Here is a 20,350-nt window from a genome sequence, read left to right as displayed (position 1 = left end):
AACAAGTGGCTGAGATTCTATGATGAAGGATGTTTTTTTCCCTATCAAAGTACCCAGGACCACTTTTCTTTGGAACTTTATCTGATGTTGAGTACCTTCATGGCTTGACAACCAGATGAAACCAAGTGCAATATCTCATGGCTATTTCTGCTCCTGTCTGCAATGATTTCTCTCTGCAGCCCTAAATCCTGAAAGACTTTAGGAAGTTCCAGGCTTTACAGGGGGCAGCACTGGGTGAATATTAGAGTTACTGTAGTTTTCCCTGTTCATTGCAGGTGTGTTGGATCTGCAATGAACAGATGAAATTTAAGTGTCCCTTCCAACTAAAATGATACTATAATTCTTGTAGTTGTATGATTTCGTGATGCCCAATAGAGCCATGAGCTAATTCACATCCTTTCTAATGGTTAGAAGTGGAGTTCAACAAGCAGAAAGATCCAGAGTAGCCCTCAGCTGCCTTTGAGATGTGCTCAGAAGGGCTGGTATCAAGAAGTCATGCAAAGAAGAGATGAAATTTTTAGTGTCAGCCATCCTCTGGAGTGGATTTTGCAGGGGAAAAGGGCATTGGGAGACTTCTTCAGCCCTCCAGCTCCTCTGTCAGACTGGGGCTGCATCCACCTCAAGCCTCAGTGACACGCAAGCTGCTCGCCATCCGGAGAAGGAAGGACGAGATGATTTGTTTTTGTGTGTGTTTTTCTTTCCATGTCTGCTACTTGGAAGGAAACATGTCTGCTTTTAGAGAACAATGCTGCCCAGGGCCGTGGGAGTGAGCAAGTGATGTGTGCGAATCCTAACCCGGACCCCGTTCCCAGGCCAGCACTCGGCGATACTCAGCTGTGCAGCCCCATGCAGCATGGTAAATGTGAAATGAGGGGGTTGGGGGCAATTTGGCACTGCAACCTCTTCCCTCCTTCATGGGGACATGGGTTTCCCTGAGCTGTTGTAAGCAGGGATGTGCCAGGGCCCCTTGAAGTCCCCCAAAATCCCCACGCTGCATACAACTCATAGCCCATCTCTAATTCTTCCTCTTCTTCTTCTTCTTCTAAATGTTTTTTTCTTGATACTTCTTACAGCCATTTCTTCTCCTCTTCCCCGTTCCCTACACTGACAGACTGATGGGGAAAATACGTGGTGATGGGAAGGCCAGCAAATGTTTTCCTTCTCTTCAACCACGCACAGCAAAACCAAACCTCCTCATTTTGAGACAACAAGTGCTCTCAGAAGTGAAATTCTTACCACATCTCTGCCTTTGGAAGTTGGGCTGACTCCGAATGTTTTTGAGCAAAGTACATCTCCTACCACTCAGGTCATATTTCGTGTTGGCACTCCTCAGGTGTCAGATTTTGAAGAGAAGCCATCTGGGTCTCTGCCTTTGTTCTCCTTCTCCTCATGCATCATTGCCATGCTTTGGATGTGCAAAACCACATTTTGAAGGATTCCCAGCTTGTTCCCTAAACATCTCGTCTGGTTGAGAGTGTTTGGCATAAATTGGAAAGTGCTCAGATAGGTTGTAACTTCCATCTAAGCAATGCAGAATTTGTAGCAGGAGGTGTTTTAAAGGTCTCCTCTCCAAATACTATGAAACGTATGGTATTCAGCTGAGAGGGCTCAATAAAAACCATAAAGATTTGCAGAGTTTAAGACAAAGATAAGTACTGAATAGAGAAAATACATTCCAGCAATGTGGACTAACCAGGCATTTTACTCATTTTTTGGCATCTATCACCACCTCTCTGCCCCACCATTGGCTATTGCTGTCTTTTGAGCCCAGCTGTGACCTAGCAGTGCCCAAAGGCAGAGAAGGATGCAGGGAGAATGCAGCAAGATAAAGCCTCGCCATCCCCATCAGGATCCTTTATTGTGATCACCTTTAACATAAACCATTGCACTAGCATGCTGGTGAGCACTGGAACAAGGCTCCTTATCATCCCCTCAACCTCATCCCACACACCTCTCCTCCACCTGAGTGCCCAAGTCTAGATAGGTCAGGTTTGAATGGAGGCTTAGTTTCAAGGCTAAAGACATTCATCACAAGGCTGCTCAGTGCTGGCACTCTCATCCCCTCTGTGAAACAACTTTTGAGGACTCTCCATCCAAATCCTGCATCCCCAACCTGCATTTTCAGCCCTCCCCAAGCCTAAACCCAGTTTACCAGGAGTGGGAAGAGATGCAGGAAAACAAGGGGCACTTTAACCCCTTTTTAAAGCTCAAATTCCTTCCCAGTTTGGTATATTTAACTTGGGTGCAGTTCTGAAACAAAAGTTACAGAAATGCCAAGTTGTTGGGGCAGGGAGAGGGAAGAAAGTTGGTTAGCTTCTGAGAGCCTTGGAAGATCATTAAAATTTCATAACAGGCAGGGGAAAAAAAAAAGAAAAAAAAAAAGAAAGAAAAAAAAGACAGGCTGTTTGCTTATAAGGTCTCTAGTGTTTAAAGAGCTAGAGACAAAACTGCCGAGCAGTATATTCCAGTTTATCCTGTGGAATAGGAAGGAATGGCCCCAGACGTAATTACAAGTAAGTAGTGCACTGAGAAGGGAAAAGCTCAGGAAATGTGATGTCTAAGACCTTTTTTTCCCCTCTGGTGTTTAATCAGTTTGCCTGGGTGTACAGTAGGGATTGTTTGTTTGTGCTTTTCGTGATCTGCCTCCGTTGTAACGTATTGGATTCTTTGATGGGAAACGTGCGGGATGGGAAGAATTTTTGTGTGGCTGCTGCTGAAATTCAATGCAGTTTAAAGCAAAACCAGGGAAGAAGGGTGAAATGCGAGGCTTGTTTTGTGAGTTTACAGAGCTGGAAGGCAGGGTATGAAGTTTCAGCGGTGGTCTCACTACTTATTGACTTTTGAGTTGTATCCGCTGAGCAAGCAACACAAGAGAGGTTTTACAAATCAGGGAAGGGGTATCTCATCCATGTTGACACCTAGCAAAAAAATAAAGCAAGAGTAACAGCGGTGGTTATTAAGCAGTGGGGAGATGGATGCGACGCAGTGTATGAAAACGTTTTCAGAAATGTGTTCTATTTCTGTTCTATACCGTGACTCCTTAAAAATGCATTAATGTTGAATTGGGATTTAAAAACACTGAATAACGCCACTGGCAAAATATTTCTCTGAAGCACAGGACGCTGGATCTGAAAAACAAAATCAGTCATAAATTACAGAACACAGTAACAACCACAACCTACAAATTGAACGTTATTAAATGCTCTTCTCAGTACAAAATAACTGCCAATGCCGTGCAATGATACAAACATGAGGAAAGGTATTATGTTACTGCCGAGGCTGCAGATATCAGTTCCATTTCTAAATCTCCACAGAGTACTTTAAAACATCATTAATAGTGAAATTCTTGTTCTACGTTACTTCATATTATTTATGAATACAGAAAAGTTATTACTTTATATTTTATTATGAACCTACTTTTATTTCTCTGTAATTTGTACAGCATTAATGTGTTCAATGGCATATTGCTTGCAGTAAAAGATATATATCTTAATTTTCTATTTTACTTTAGGAAAAAAAAAACCAATCTTATTTATAATTTCCTATCATTAAAATGATTACTAGGTAACTTTCAAGAAGAATACAAGGAAAATGCATTCAATTACTCATTTAAAATACATTCTATTTTCTGGTAGTTTTAATGAGTATAGTACAATATCCTACCTCTGTGCATACCTGATAGATATATTTCATGCCTGTAAGAGCAACTTAATAACTAGGAGAAGTACTTTAAAGGTATATAGCTAAATTAAAGTTTTATTATCTACTGTGGAGTTTATTCTCCTAAAAACACATTGATTCATTGGCAATTTTTTTGTATAAATTCCTTATTCTGATTTGAAGAGTTCGTCCACTAAGGAGAAATATTTATTTCTAATTAGGATGCAATTTTCTCATCATTTTTGCATCTTCTGGCTAAAGCTCAGCCCCGTTGCATTTCAACTTTCACCTACACAATTATACAAATAAAGGACAAAGAGTAACTCTGCAGATTATACATAAGCAAAATCTCACCATTACTTGAAGGAGTTTCCCAGATAGCAGAGGGATCCAAGCCATGCTGAAATTAACGAGTCATTTCTATGTGCTGTAAAGGGATTTGGATCCTGACACTGGACTCCTTACAAATTGTCAGGACATTAATTTCATCATTTTGCAAAATCAGGCAGTTACCCATGGAGTAGTTTAGACTATAACTGAAGAGTGCGGCTTGGTCTGACAGTGATATTTTCCTCTCCATGATGTGGATTTATCACTGGCACCGTGTCTGACAAAACATGTCTGCTTATTTCTCACCCATGGGTTAACAAAGAACTTGCTTTGACACAGTGTTTGCGTAGTGAATACAATGGATTTTTAACCCACAGTCACTTCTCACATTTTAAAAAACCAGACAACGTAACTCATATAAAAGTTCATTCTGCATTTTGGTAATTATCAGAGTAGCTTTAAATCTCTTTACTTTGCTTAGAAAATGGAGCATTGTGAGTGCTTATAGGAATTCTGGAGTCAATGGAGAACCGAGTGCTTTTCGCTTCCATTTCCCTTGCCTTTATACTTTATATTCCTCGCTGTTAGGTTGTGCATGCCTTTCACAAAGCTTTCATTTGGAGCAGGGAGTAGGGTCCGAAAAGGGTTTGCTCAGACTAAACGCAGTATGGAAACAAGGACTATGTTGTCACATCAGGTTTGCTCAACACTTAAAATCTGCCTTGGGTCTCAGTGTCCTGCCATAATGCAAATGAGAGTGCTCTTGCTGGGAACATGTCATTCCTGTGAACGTTAAATGCTGTCATGCAAACCTCGTGGGAGTGAGCTACAGCAAGTCCTCCTGATTTAAGAGCTATTACTGATGCTGCTATTATTACTTTACAGGGGTACAGCGGGGATTCACAACCTCGGTTCTCAACCTTTCCCTTATTTCTTCATGGGAGGAAGTGAAGTGGCAAGGCTCCCAGCTAGACACATTTGTTGTCTCAGTGTGGAGGAATAATTGGAGCAAGGCTCCTGTTAGGGAGTTGTGTAAAAGAAACCTTCTTCAGATCTTTTCTTTTTTTTCTTTCTTTTTCTTTTTCTTTCTTTTTTTTTTTTTTTTTTTTTTGTTTTGTTTTGTTTTGTTTTGTTTTGTTTTTTTGAAGAAACGAAGATTTAAAAATGCAGTTCTGGTTTGAACAGTCCTTATCTTCAGGCAGCAAAGTTGTGGACAAGCAATGGGTGCTCTTTCATGTGCACGCAGAAGATAATGTCACTTATGAATACAGAAGGCTTCTGGGCTCTGCAACAGCTATTGGTGCAACGGAGGTGTCATTCCTGATGTGCAAGCTGACGTGGATGGAACAGGATGCCTGAAGAGGAGGTGGAGTCACCATCCCTGGAGGTGTTCAAGATCCATGGAGATGTGACACTCAGGAACGTGGTTTAATGTGTGATATTGATGGTAGGTGGACAGTTGGATTAGATTAACTCAGAGATCTTTTCCAACCTTAATGATTCCATGATTCTGTGATTCCATGCACTCCTCTCCCTGAGCACCTGACCTTTGCTCATAACTTCTCAACCTAGGCAGGCCACGCCAAAGAGTCACTGAATCTTAGAAGCAGATGGGCTCATATGAAGGGAAAAGTGAAACAGCTGATTCTGCTTTATTTGTTTTCTTTTCTACAGGCTTATGCAAGCACATTTCACATGCTTCAGGCAGCAAAAAGCTCAGAAAAGTCTGAAGTTGTTGGCGTGAAGTGTTGTGGACCATTCCCAAAGCCACACTCAGCATCATGGACTTTCAGCTCTGCACCCATCCCACTGCAGAAATCTCTGCTGGCTCAGAGAAGCAGTTTGCAATCCCTGTGCTCCAACATCACTAAATAGAGACCTTTTTACCGTTAGGTTTTCATATTCTGAAGAAGATGATCAGCGGCCATACACACCATTTATTTCTGTAGCTCTGCAGAACCAACACGAGCCCAAGTCTTCAGTATGGCTTCGAAATGCATACCTCAGTTTGGAGCCATAGATGTGACCTTATTCTTCCCTTTATCCCTTACACTTGACCTTGATCCAGTCAGTCATATGTTGTTGTTTCTGAAGAGTGGCAATGCAGAAAATGCCAGATCTCTGATTTATTTGTGGTTAAGAAAACGATTCCTGCGCAAGCTGAAAGCTTCCCTCCTTTTAATTGTAGCACCTGCCTAAACCCTTAACCTCTCCAAAATCGCCCTCAGTGCTGGAGTTGTTACTGCAGCCCCAGTGCTCCTGGCAACTCCTTATCCCTTGGCAGAGAAGGAGAAGACAGTGCTGTCTTAGCACAGCCACTGCCTGCAGCAGAGCCAGGACAGGGGATGGAGTAGGGGCTGTTAAGAGAGGCTGTAACAGATTGGAGAGCAAATGTAAAATGAAATCCTCCAAATTCAGTGGAGAGCAGCTTGCCCTTTCATACTCTCATTGAAGCCTTTTCTCCTTGACAATTGGCTGAAAGGACCTCTGTTGTTTTTTACTTAACACATCTGTGGATTTATTGCAAGCTGATGCTTTCTGTTTTACTTCTACATGACACAAGCAGAAGATGGGGAGAAGAATTCAACCCAGATCTCTGACTCAACACTGCATTCTAAGTGTGGTGAAGCCCCACATGGTGCTGATGTGAGAGAGTCCTGCTTGTCCTGGCCTGATCTTGAATGATCCTGATGTGCTCTGACTCTTTCCTGTAACAAATACTTAGGGAGAAAGGAAAGAATTTGAATAAATAAAATGAAAAAATTGAGATCTACAATACAGGACACCATAGTATTAGTGTGGGAAAGATTTAATGCAAAACTGACCATGTTCCTCACGTATGTGAGTCCACTTGTCATGAGGTTACTCCTTGATATTTTACCCAGTGGAGAACGGAGAATGGAGAATGGAGAATGGGAGAATGGGAGAATAGAGAATGGGAAAGAACAAATCTTTCCCAGGGAGGAGTAAAACTCAAACCTCAGCTTCTCAGACAGAAAGAAGGAGCAAGGAGGGATGATGCCATGCGGAGAGATATTCTCCATCATTTATTGCGCTCTGTTTCTTTCTTGGCCAGGGCAGCGTAGATGGGAACAACCAAAGCACCCTGTCCCTCCTGTTCTCCCTCTGATCTGCTGCTGAGCTGTGTTGTGCTATCCACCACAGGGCGTCCATATCCTAACGCTCCCCTTGCCCTTTACCTTGTTTAGCCTTTTTTGCCATCATGAAATAATGTTCACAATGGCAAGAACACAAAATAGCTCATAATGTGCCTCAAACTGTGAGAAAAGCGCATTCGATCCTCCCCAAACACAGACCTGCTCACTTCAAAGGCGGCAATATTTAGATAGTAATCAACATCGCGTTTTCTTCCCTTTCCTGGCCCAATGTGTCTATTTGCTCAGGCACTCTTTCCATCCATCCAGAAAACTCAATGTGTCCAAAGCACACACGGGGCTGAGCAATGATCCCAGGCAATGCCTGAACAGGGCAGCCCCAGGTATGATCCCAATGACCTGGCTACTACAGTGCTGCCACCCTATGGCATGTGGTTTGCTCCTGGGTTGTTTTATTCATGGCTAAAACACTGAGTGAAGAAACATCCTCTCCACCTTAGAAATAGTGAAACAGGAGCAAATAACAGTCTCGGAATGTGATCTATAGCTCCCTGGAGGAAGAAGTTGTCCCTCATGCCATCCCCATGTGTGGTACATCTTCAAATGATGGACTGGGGAGAACCTAATATCTTCAGTTATCAGATACAGTGATAAATGATTAATAAAGAATCAAACTGAAAACAAGCGTTGCTTTTGTTTTTTTCTTAGATTGCCATCTCCAGCTTCTTGTGCCATTATTTATGAGACAGCGTTTTTAAATGATTATGAAAGAGTGCATTTGTTATGCTGTAAATTTAAGTTTTATAGTCAATGGATATTTTGTGGCCTGGGAAAAAGTAAACATAAACTGAAAGAGTCATTTATTCCTATTCTTGTTTTGGCCCAATGAGAATTAACATCAGATGTGTGAATGGTAAAATTCCTTGAAGGAAATGCATCTCATTGTTAGTGATTGTTAGCTGAAAACACCCGAACCTCAGATGATGCAACAGCCAGACGTCTGCAGACTTTAAGAACAATTGTGATTTATTTCCAGGAATAAGGGGAAATTTCTTCCTATTCCTCTTCCCACATCACTCATCCTAGCAGAGAAGGATACTTTCCAAGGCATTTCAACAGTCACTAATGCTGTAGGTCTGAATGGCTCAGTCCACTCGACAGATGGATTGGGATCTCACATCAGCCCTAGGAGAAACCGAAAAGAAGTCATAATATGAGAATGGAGACAGACTTGCATGAACACTGTGCTGATAGTACTGAATTATTCAGTGGCTAAATGTGAAGGCTGACTGTGATGAGATGCCAAAAATTCATCCAGAAGTGCACGGCTGGATGATAAAACATCAAATAAAATTCAGGATAGATAAATGTCAAGTGATATACACAGGAGAGGAGAGTCCTGGCATTCTGATGGTACCTGTGCTCTAAACAAGCTATGATCACTGTGGAGAATTAGAGCTACAATACAGACTCCTATAAAACTGATTATCCCATAAAATAGATTGTAGCTGTAACTCTCAAAAAGAAAGTTACTGTTAGGAATTCTTTGGAATATAGCATAAGCATTGTGTCATTTTGTAAATCCTCGGTGCATCTGCACCTGAAATACCTGAAATCAACCAGCTTGGAAAGGAACTGGTGAAACTGGAAGAGGAGGACAGTAAGATAGACAGGGACTTAGAAAGCACCCAGTCTGAGAACGATTAAATGTACCAGGTTTATTGAGCCAGAAAAGAGATGGCTGAGAGGATATGATGGAGGGTGCTGGAATTATGAGTGACAAGGACAGAAGAGCAAGGATCTGTCTGCTGTTTATTCTTCTAATACAAAAGCTCAGAAGCATGAAGTGAAACTTGTTGCTGGCAGTTTAAACTGTAAAGGAGCAATCCTTCCTGACACCATGCTTAGTCATCCTGTGGAACTCCTTGCCACAGGATACTTGGAGTGCTAAAAATTTACTGGATATATTCAGGAAAGAAAAACCCATCCGAGGTTTTTTAAAATCCATCTGTGTTTTGTATTAAATTGAAAGACGCCACGTCTGGTTCAGAAAGCGCCTGAGCCAGAAACCACTGTAGGTTGGGCAAGCGTCTTGAGGAAGTATCACTGCATAACTGACCTACATTTGTACTCTTTCCTGGGCTCTTGCTTCTGCTGCAGATAGGAGGTTATTTGGCATGGACTTCCATACTGACCTGCTAAAGTTGTTCATATCTTCTTCTTGTGAGCCTAGGCATCAAAGTGATAAGTAATTCCAGACAAATGCACTCCTTATGTTCTCTCTTAAATCTAGCTGTAATGTTAACTATTAAGTCGGGTGTTGACAGGCCAATGAGTAGTGGCCTCAGGTCTTGGGCTTCTCTTTTTCTAGTTCCTAGTCTCCTTTGCACTGGTCTAATACAACCCAGAGCAATCAAAAAGAGCTGTAAGGACATTTCCACATGAGGGGACATTGGCTTCCTCTCAACACCACGTACGTGTGGCAGATCAACCAAGACACAAGGTGATTTAGCTAATGTAGAGCAGTGCATGAACAAGGTTGATGTGGTGTAAAGTCTGGCTCTGGTTTTGTATCTGAATATCAGAGGAGCAATGGCTTGATCTGTCCAGTCAAGGAGATGTGCCCAGATTTACTCCTGTTACTGAACAGCTCTGATGTGCTGATATAGCTTTTGGAGTTCAGAGTATTTTAGCAGGGAGGAAAACCAGTTTAGAAAACATTGCTTTTGGCTATAGACTAGCAGAAGATCTCTATAAAAGGTATTGACTCTCTTACTCCAGCTACTCCAACTTTAATTGCTTGGCCAGGCAGTTTAAAATAGCTACATTAAGTTCTGGACAAATATGTCTGTATTTTAGTGAAGCATTTGATAGTACCATAAAATCTTATTTGAAAGATTGAGTCAAACTGGCCTGGATATAAGTGCTGTGGTCTATGCAATGGCTAAAAAGCCATAAATGAAGACAAATTTTGACTTGTTGGGTTTGAGGAGGTGATGGAGGTTTTTGTGGGAGAGGAACAGGAGTTACGCCTCACTTTGTTTAATGTCTTCATTCATTAACTGAAAGAAGAAGCAAACAAAATGATCGTTGCATTCACAGATGGGTGGGAAACACTTGTAAAGAACACTGAAAGAGTTACTGGCATGGCTTTGATTACTCACTCCTAATAATCTCCAGCAGAAAAGTTGACACACATGTAAAGGTAACTATATGTGACTAACAACGGGGCAGAACATTTAATCTCTGCTGGCTGTATCTATCACAGCAGAAAACCTGTCACATAAGAGGACTTCCTAAGCAAGGTGGAGCATAGTGATCATAGACATAACAGTTTTCCCTAAGTGTGGTAATGATGATGCTCTAATTTCTTGAATGTCACTCCATTCTGGGAGCCTCAGTAAGTTAACAAAAGCACAGGGAGCGATCATAGGGGAAAAGAGAGAGTAAAAGATCTAACTATGAATAAATTAGACAAATTATGAATAAATTAGACAAATCAGGCAGGGTTTGATAACTGTCTGTATGTGTATGAGGGCTACAAGGGAAAAAAATTTCTTGAGCAGCATAAAAAGAAATAGAGAAGAAATCAGATGAAATCAAACAAAGGAAAATAATGAATGAATAATAGGAATTGTTCTTAATGGTAAACTTGATCAGAGTTTTCAGAAGTATTTATATAAATTGGTGAGAACAAAACATTCAGATGTGAGAAAGCTGCTTGAATCTCAGTTATTGCAGATATTGGCTTCTAGTATTTCCTGTAGCAGAGCAAGAAACAAGAACAATCAACTGCAAACTCAATGGAAAGGATTTGGCTGCCTTTGTTTTCTGGTGCAGGAGACCAACGATTCTAGGAAGTTCTGCCAAAGAGCTCGTTATTAAAAATGTAGTGAGTGCATCCAAAAGGCTCTCGCTCACAAATGAACATGGTTTTCTGAGACCTTATGGCTGCATCCTCCTTCCTTTCAGGATCTGAAAATATTTCTGAGCAAGGCCTGCCAGAATGTGCTGCCGGATTTTCTGTAACTGGGAGAACAGGAGGGATGTGATAAAAGGGAAAAGCAATGGGGTTTATAGACCTAGCACAAAAATGAGGTGATGTAGGGCAAGCTGGTCCATGTCCAGATTTCGTAAAGAGGTTTTTGACCACAATTTCCAATGAGGTGCCCAAATGTGGGCACCAATTCCCATGTTGACTTTGTGGTATACATAAAAACCAGGTGGAGTCTATACGATCAGGGTTATGCCTACTTGTGACCAGGCCCCTTACTGGAAGCTGTAAGGAGACAATGTAACATGGATTTCATATCTGCCACTGGGACCCAGATTTCTGCCAAAAAATGACTTCCAAGAGTCAAGCAACAAGTAGCTCTATGTGGCAGCATGGACTACAGCTGTGATCCTCAGAGGACATAAGGCCATCTGATGGGGACCATCGAATTTTGGTGTCCTTGGGGATTTCTCTTCTCAAAGGAGCCACACAGCAGTTCAAAGATCTTCAAAAATCTTGCTGAGCAATGAGCTGATGTTGGCCATGAACAACTGAATGAAGATTCTTCATGCTGAGATGACAAATAAATTAAATGTGCTGAACTTGCAGGTGAGCAGATGAGATCTGGCACTTCCTCAGGCACCAGAAACCTTACTTCCTGATGTCAGCAAGATCTAGAATTTACTTTGAGAATGTTGAATTTTTAGGTCACTGATCACTTCTGAAATTCAGATCTATTAATTAAAATGACCTGATTTTCCAAACAACCTGAAGAGTGACCACTTCCGTTGATGCTTGAATCAGGGAAGAAGGAAACACGAAACTCCTGTGAATCACTGCACCATTTGGAATCTCTGATTTGTGTCACCTATTACCATCCTATGCAGGTTATGCCCTTAAGACAGGTCTTTATCAAATCCCTGCACTGCTGCAAGCCAATCAAATAAATACTGGAAGCTGGCATCATTTCAGTGATATGAATTCCATCAAGACTCAGGATTTTCGTATTTCAAAGACTGTTGTGATTTTTAAAGTCACAAACAGGAACATGTTTTTGCACAGACCTGTGTTACATTATGCACTTAGAGTCAAACTGCAAAAATAAGTTATAAACACTTTTGATGAAAGGATTGGACACTTCGTTTACACCTTGAAAATGGAGTTTTGTTTTAATGCCCAATTTTGCTTTGGTATTTAACCTTTCCCCTCTGCTTTACATATTGTATCGTTTCAGTCCAGCTCGCTATTTATTTATCTTTCTGCAGAGAAAAAGGGAAAAAAGGAAATCATTTCTTTTTTTAAAAAAAAGGATAAGTAAATACTTGTTCAAAAAAGTGTTCAGAGCTCTTAGCTAAATGTATGCTGCAAATCAGGTTCTGTTTTCCTTGGGTGTATTTTATTTGGGGTCTTAGGTGATTTCTATTCGAGATGAATGCGCATTAGCTAAAAGCAAAATGAAAAACCTTTTACCTGTCAAGGCATTAATTAAAGTTTAATTAGCTCCTGTTTGCTTTGGAGATGTGAATGTGCTTTGGAAGTCTTGCACATTTTAAGGCCTGCATTGGCAACTTCTGCAGTAGTTTTTTGGCTTTAGAAATATCCAGCATGGAACTAGAGTTTGCTGCATTGTGTAGAGGGCTTTCTGTCTAGTGCCTAACCAAGGTTGCAATGGCAACACAGAAGAAACACTGGCCTTGGCAGCTCCATAACAGCAATTTTTGTCTTATATTTCTTTTAAAGGCTGGGACCCACCCTAGGTGGCCAGGGCTTTCCCACAAATTAAACTTGCTCCTCAGTGAATATCTCAAAGCATCCCAGGAAGGATGAGGTCTTCATCATGAGGTCGGTTTTCATGGACACCTGGTCCAAAACAGTCCATACTAAAAGCATCTAAAATAAGTCAAAAAATGAATTTTTGCATTCTTGGTGACCTTTGCTCCCTGAGTAACCACACTGAAGCTTTCCTACAAAGACTGCTCATGCAGAGAAAGAAGCAAGCAGGAATTGGTCAGAAATATTGGCAAAATTATTTCCTCACTCCAGGAAGCCCAAATTTTATGGATTTTATTGTTCTTTGTAGGCATTGTAGCTGAAGAAAATGTTAAAGGAGAGCTTTAAAGCAAGGAAATAAGCTGGTTGGGTGGATACGTATAGGAGAGCTTCCTCTGAGAAAGCTGTGTGAGAAAAAAATGCAGATAGGGTGACGGCAGTTTCTGCTATGCGAGGGTTGGTGCAGGGGTGAGCGCTTGAGGTGAAGGGGAGAACCAACAGCTTGAGTTGGATGGGAAACCCAAGAAAAAATTAAAAAATAAGGCAAAGTTCAGCAAAGGACTTTTTCAGAAACATTTGTAGAAAACAGAATAGGAGGGCCTCACTTCCTCACTTCCTCAGTCTTATTTCTAGAGAACATTTCCACTGATTTCTGACAATCATCTGAACTCCTCTTCCAGCATTTTTTCTGAACCACCAAATCCTTTTTTTTTTTTTAATCTTTTTTTTTTTTTTTTTTTTTTTTTTTTAATGTTTAGCCATCACTACACACAAATGTGCATTTTGGCTTCCATTTCTTCCAGACGTTCAAACTGCCCAGGCACGATTATACAGTAAAAAAAATGTCACAGTGTTCACAGAGAGGGAGAATAATAGTGAAATCTGTTCCTCATTTTTTTTTATATTTCATATGGGATGCGAACCGTTTACCCCATAGTAATTGCAGATGTTAGACTGAGACTGTAATAATGTAGCTGGCAATAACTCTATTGCTTTACCACAAAAAGCTTCCCAGTAGCATTAAAAAGACAACAGAAACAATAGTTTCAACACATTCATATGTACTAGCATTCTGGAAGCACTCAAGCTACTGATTTATCATGTAAACTTTTGCTGGTGCACGTATGAACTGCAAATATTTTCTCAACATTAAGAGTGGGCAATCCTGCGTTCTCTTCAAACCATCTCCTACATTTGCAGGACCAGTTTTGCCTTTCTGTGAATTAAAAGCTCTTCTTTTATTTCTTATCTAATATATATCAGAAAATAAATGATTTTTTTGGAGATAGAGGCAAATATATATATTTTTTTCCACACTTATTCTTTTAACTTTCTTTGCTCATTTCAGATTTGAACTCAAATCTGAAATTTATTGCCCTTCTTGAAAAGACTTCTGTAGGCTGCCTGGGCTTTGAGCTCTTTAACACGAATATAGGTGATGTAGAAATCAGTTGCACCTCAATATCAGCCCTTCTGAGCAATATAGATGCTCTTATCACACATTTTAATGGACAAGACAAGACTGGGTGCATATTACTGTGCCTTCACACTTCTGTCACAGATGTTTTGTATAAACAAATGGTGTCGTACAGGCTGATTAAATCAATACATCTGTATCAACTTGCAGTTCCTGACAACGTGTTCCAGAGGATATCTTCTGTTCCCACTCTACCCTTTGATATTTTAGATATAAACAAATAACAATAATAAAAACACCTTGTTTTTCACAGGTCGGTGTTTCATCCTTATCTCATGATAACAGCAACGGCTCTGATGGTGGCGGTGAAAAATAATACACAGAGGGCACAGATGAAGCCGCTCAGCACAAGGCTGCTGTTCTCATAAGATATACAGTACTGCAACCACAGGAGCGGAGCTCAGCTCCAGTGTCATCAGATCCCCAGGCTGGAATGTTCTTGTGCTACAATTTAGGTTTTCCAGCCATTCCTTTCTAATCCAACGCTCATACAGAGAAGCCTTATTTTCTTTCCATCCATTGTTGCATATTTGTGTGTTTGGTACAGTAGTGCAAGATTAGGAAATTTCGATTTGGAAGAAGAGCCTGGGGGCTGTGGTTTCTGGTTGTGTTCACATCGCACGGAGGTCACTTCACCATTGATATTTGCTGGAAGTTATAAGATTCGTCACATGCCAATAATAATATCACATTATCTATCTGCTTCGTGTGCCTGGATATCTTCAGAGCCTCGCTCTATCATGTGTGTTTAATAATGTTATTAACAGTGTGAGATTGAGACCAGGATCTGGGGCTTCAGGGACTTTACCAGGGGAAAAAAAATTGTCCCATGAATAATGTTCACAGTTTTCCATTTAAATTAAGAGTGAGTAAACAGATGAGCAGCTTATGGTAAAAATGCCCCTTTTTTTTGCCCCCAGCAGGCAAACTCCCATCACATTCTCCTCTGTCTACTCACTTCTGCCTCACTTCCTAGGCTTACATCACTCACAGAGGACTGCATGAGCTGGCGGTGGTGAGTCCCTCTGTGCCATCCATAGGTGCAGAAGGCAAACTTCTCCCCCTGAGCTCTACACAAGCCATTAGCAGTCTACACTGAGTACTAGAGGTGAACATGAATGAACAGGCCCAAATCATAGCACAGCAAAGCACAAGCACCCTTAAAAAATACTAAATAATGTTAACAGTATTTCTGGCTCTTAGGCATCTTTGGTATTGGGTATTTCCAGGACCTCATTTTCCAAAATAAAAAAGTCTTCTTGAAATCAGACTAGACAGATTAGAAGTACTAACTCTTGGTATTACTTAACATTACCTTCACACAGCTCTCCTTATGTGGTTCACAGGTTATCATCAGAGATATCATCCAAGCACCTTTCACATAAGATCAATAGCAAAATAATGTGATAAATGAGCAAATAACTCAGGAAAGAAGGAGAAAGTGTGTTTTTTCACTCTTGGGAGGTATGATGCTTTATGGGTGGTTAGAATATATTTGTGCTCATTATCTGCATCTTGGCTTGGCTTATCTTCAACCCCCAAGTTTTACAGAAATGTATCTCTGTATCATTGTGACCTTCCAAACAGTCTGGCTAGGAAATCCAGAGAATTTCTGGCATTGAGGGTTACTGACTCACTCATTGTTCCTGTTCATTGTCAGTTCAGGAATTTCCTCTGGTTTGGTTGGAAGGAAAAAATCCATCCAATGGCAGTTATTGGTATTTTGCTCTTGTTTGCCAGGAGTCTAAACCCCCAAATATTTTCTCTTCTCAGCAGCATCTTGTTTCTGATTAATCAGGGTCAACTCTTCTTTTCCTCACCTGACCTCTAGCAGTGACCCCAGTGTTCCTTTTAATTTCCTCGATCTATTTGCTACATTCCCAGCCAGGTCTCCGGAGTGTTGAAGATTGAAAATAATTTCCAAACACCTTCAGCTGCATTCTGGTTGCAGTTAAATTTGTCCAAATCAAGACACACTCTGCAGTAATCACCGGGCAGGATCACTGTGAGAGCCAAACCACAGTTTATAATATTAGGGATTATGTCTTTCAAGGGGAAAAAGAAAGTACTGTCATAATTTCTATGGTATTTGCTTTGTCTTACTAATCCAGATCTCTCCCTGTCTTACTCATTGGTATAATGTCCTCCTTAAGAACATGCTCTCCCAGCTCCCTTTGGTCAGCGAATATCAAGAGAAGGGAATGGCTGTGTTGAACTCAGCTCAGGCACAGGGTGCTGGATCTGCCCCTGTGTCTCTGGATGACTCCCTCCAGTATCTTTCTCAATCTGATGATGGCATTTATTTCTGTGATGTCCTTCAGAATGAGGGAAGGATCTGGTCTTCTTATTCTCATTAAGAAAACCAGGCGATGAGAAAAGCTTAAAGACTACAAGGGAATGACTCTCATCTTCGCTTATTAAAGATCACATTTCAGGCAGGATCAGACCCTGTTTGATTAACCATGGCTTCTCCTGTAAGATTCAGTCCTGATGGATGTCTGTTTCACTATGGCTGCATCTGGGAGGTATAAACTGCATCAGAGATGGGCTCCTACTGTGAAGTTCGAAGAGGCTGGCTGGTCTGAGCTTGTGGGGCTGTGCTGAGGACCCCAGGAGTCAGATACTGCTCAGCAGGTTTTCTGTGCAGGGAGGCCGTGATGATGGATTTGGGTTTGAAAATGTAACCATAATATATTTACACCAAAACGTATATAATGGGGTGTGTGTGTTCGTGAAGGAATGCTGGAAGGAGGTTTGTGCAATAAGGCATGATTTATGTCAGCTGCACAGTGGATTTGGCCTTCTTTTATCCCATCTGAAGACCCGTCTGGGATTTTCATCACAGTAGGAAAACAGTGAGGTGAAAAGGCATCCTCACTTTAGGTGATCTAACCCCGATCCAGCTCAGTAGCATCTGTGAGCATGTTACCACAAGCACAGCCACGGTGCCAGGACTTACACAGTTTCCATTTCCCCATAAAGGCCAGCTCACATTATCCAGCGGAGATGAACGAAATTTCCATTTGCCATGGTGGGCTCATTAGTTACAGGTAAAAGTTTGTTCTCCTCATTGGCTAAACCCCTTAAGGGCACTTTGGGTCCATTCCTAGTCCCATAAAAGTCAATGGGAGCAGGATTGGGCTCCAGAAGGTATTATTCTTAATTTAAACATTAATAGTTTAACTCTCTGTTGTTAATAATAATAACCCCTTGGAAAATTCAGACTGAAATCCGTTTCCTTGCTGAATTTCTTTTCTCCCATCAGGCATGCAAGCTGGTTTGTTATTGTTGGGTTGCTCTTGAGTGCTTTGGGTTGCACACACTGGTTTGTTATTGTTGGGTTATTCTTCAGCTCTGGGCTGCACACACTAACTAATTTGTTATTGGAGTGTTGCTCTAAGCTGCATACTCCAGTTCATTACTGATGGGTTGTTCACTGTGTGTTGGGCTGCTGTCCTTTTTTTACGATTATTATTGCTGAGGTCTTTTGTGAAACTCCTACCCACATAAACAGAAGAGAAGGAACTGTGGCAAATTTAATGCAATGTTTTGGGATTAATCCATTTTGTTTAACTTTTTAAGAAGGACTAATTAAGGCTGTCGGAATTAGGAAACCTGCTACTTGCTTTAATATGGTTTAAAATACCATTTCCTTCCCTACTTTCCTTTCTTCCCACATCCTTCTTTTGAAACATGACTTTTTATAGGTATCCTATCTTCCATCTTAATGCTCCCGTTAGCTTGCCACTGGCCTTTCAGGAAAAACTTCTTTATGGAAGATTTCCTTTCAGGTTCAGTGCAAGAGCAAATACTCGTGACCCTTGATATTCATACTTACTTTTTTCTTTAATGTCCTCATTTTAATTCATATGTTGATGATTATCAAGGCAAATGGAAAGAAAAACTACTGGAAAATATTTATTGGACAAGAATCTGACACGTTTACATGATTTAAGACAGGATTAGCCATTACCATCATTACTGAACAACAAAATATCAAATAAAATTTTAATTTTCCCTTTTGCACAAGCAGTCCCAATGGTGATCTGGTAATGTTAATTTGGTGAGCTGTTTTACCAGGCCTAAAGTAATTATCAGAATATAAATAATGATACAAAATTTCGAAATTCCCACTGATGGCCTCTTTTTTTTTTTTTTAATTTTGCCCTATACATTTTTTTGTAACTCTCAGTGCTTACTTAGATTTAAGAGAATGCAGAAGGTATAGCATTGTTTGGAAAAGATGATGGAAAAGAGCTACCAGGTAAATAGAACAGTTCTCACAGAGGTAACTATGTCACAGTTATATTAATGATCATAATTTAGCAAAGTGATTAACTCTTGGCTAATTCATGCAGTATTACCTGCAAGACCCATCACATTGTCTCCCTTCCATATATTTAACTGGCTATGTGTGTGTGTGCTTGGTCAAATTAACTGACCATAAAATTCAAATGTGAGCAAAAGACATAAGGTTGAAGAGTTCTCATTGCTGAATCAAGCTGCCTTCTATCAAAGTTTGCCACATCTGTTTCAATAAGCATCATCCTGAATTCATTGAGGACTTGATTCTCCATTCCCAGCTCCTCTGGGTAGATCTGCAAGCCAGCCACGGGCTAAACCTTCACTGCAAATGTGAACGTGGATATGTCCCTACATTTGTCCACTGAATCCCAGAGAATAAATATTCGCAGTTGAGAGAGGGAAGTGATTATTAGGCTTATTTTAAGGAGAGCCAAGTAAGGCAGAGGTTTTCCCCCAAAACCTTGGGCAGACCTGGAGGAGAGCAGGGCTAGGTGGTAGGTCTCTGCCTCAGGTTGGCTTTTCAGCCCCAGTTGAAAGCCAACTGGAGACTGAAGAAGCACTTTCACCACTCCTCAGAAGAAAGGTTCTGCTATTGATGCAGAGGCTCTATGGGTTGGAAGACTTGCATCACATAACGGATTCATTCTGGAAAAGGAAACACATCTTAAACACATATTTCCAAACAGCAACATCCTATAATCCCTGCTGATGATGCCTGCTCCTCAGAATAAAAATAGCAGTATCTTTTGATTTTTCTAACCCAAACATCACTTGCTTCAAGTCTTTATTTTCTTTTCAATAGAGTTCATTTTCCGAGGGCTGTAGGGCATGTCTTGGGCCAGTTGCCTTCAGCAGTGTGCTCCATGCCCAAGTAAATGGAGCACGGGGGCTTGGTGCCAGCTCCTGCCCTCAGATAAACACTCCCAACACTCACTGACTTCTCCACAAGCTGCCGACGCATATCTGAGGGCAGAGCTTGGCCTACGTATTTGTTGTTTTGGTTCTTTTGCAATTCCAGTGCAGAAATGAATTTTTTCCTCCCCTTGCACTGCTACAAAACTGTCTGCTGGTAAGTGAAGCCCAGTGGGTTTATCGGTGATGACTTTTAACTACCGGGCTGTGTTGGGATTCTCATGTTTTACGGCTGGGATATAAGATCTCTGATATGAACACCCAAGGATTTATTGGTCCCCCAAGAACTCAGGATTTTGCTGGCACTGCAGTTCAGAGAGTCAGGAGGAGTCAAAGGTTATCTTCTGTAGGGTCGAGTGGGATTTACCAGTTGACCCCTCCCCCTCTCTACTGATTCATCTGCTAAAATCATTAAAGAGCTCTCCTTTACCCTCAAGAACTGTTAGTGTCTTTTTAGCACTGAGATCGAGTTACTGACCTCTGCATTGCCAATATACCTTGAGGACTGCAAGAGCTCAGGGGTATTTTCAGCGCTAAAAGGAACGCTGCGAGGAAAGATGAATAGGTAGGTGTGTTGCCTGAAATGAAGTTTAATGTTTTTCTCACTTGTTAGAGTTTTGCTTGTTTATACATCATTTTCTCAGGGGACTTTTCATTTGAGGAAAGGCTTTTCTCCTGCAGTGCAATGGGAAATAAAAAGAGGGATGAAAATGGGAATTAAAAATGAATTACAAGCACTGAACCTGCCACAGTGCTCCCTATTTAGGGCAAGAGGGAAGGCAGTAT

The 20,350-nt window shown here is 41.0% G+C and overlaps 1 long non-coding RNA gene across 2 annotated transcripts in view; it reads left to right on the top strand.

Moving 5' to 3' along the window:
• Positions 1-7,790, top strand: part of LOC128082527 (uncharacterized) — a 69,104-nt gene extending 61,314 nt beyond the window's left edge. The window contains exons 1-2 of one of the 2 annotated variants that reach the window (XR_008207707.1): positions 5,085-5,437; positions 5,665-7,790. This is a non-coding gene — a long non-coding RNA (uncharacterized LOC128082527). Of the gene's footprint in view, positions 1-5,084; positions 5,438-5,664 lie in introns of those variants that run through there. The other variant, XR_008207706.1, reaches the window with a different exon arrangement.
• The last annotated feature ends 12,560 nt before the right edge of the window (positions 7,791-20,350 follow it).

Source organism: Tympanuchus pallidicinctus, unplaced genomic scaffold (genome assembly GCF_026119805.1).
Source record: "Tympanuchus pallidicinctus isolate F22 unplaced genomic scaffold, pur_lepc_1.0 scaffold22, whole genome shotgun sequence".
Taxonomy (NCBI): Eukaryota; Metazoa; Chordata; class Aves; order Galliformes; family Phasianidae; genus Tympanuchus; species Tympanuchus pallidicinctus.
This window is presented reverse-complemented; position numbering and strand designations above follow the sequence as displayed.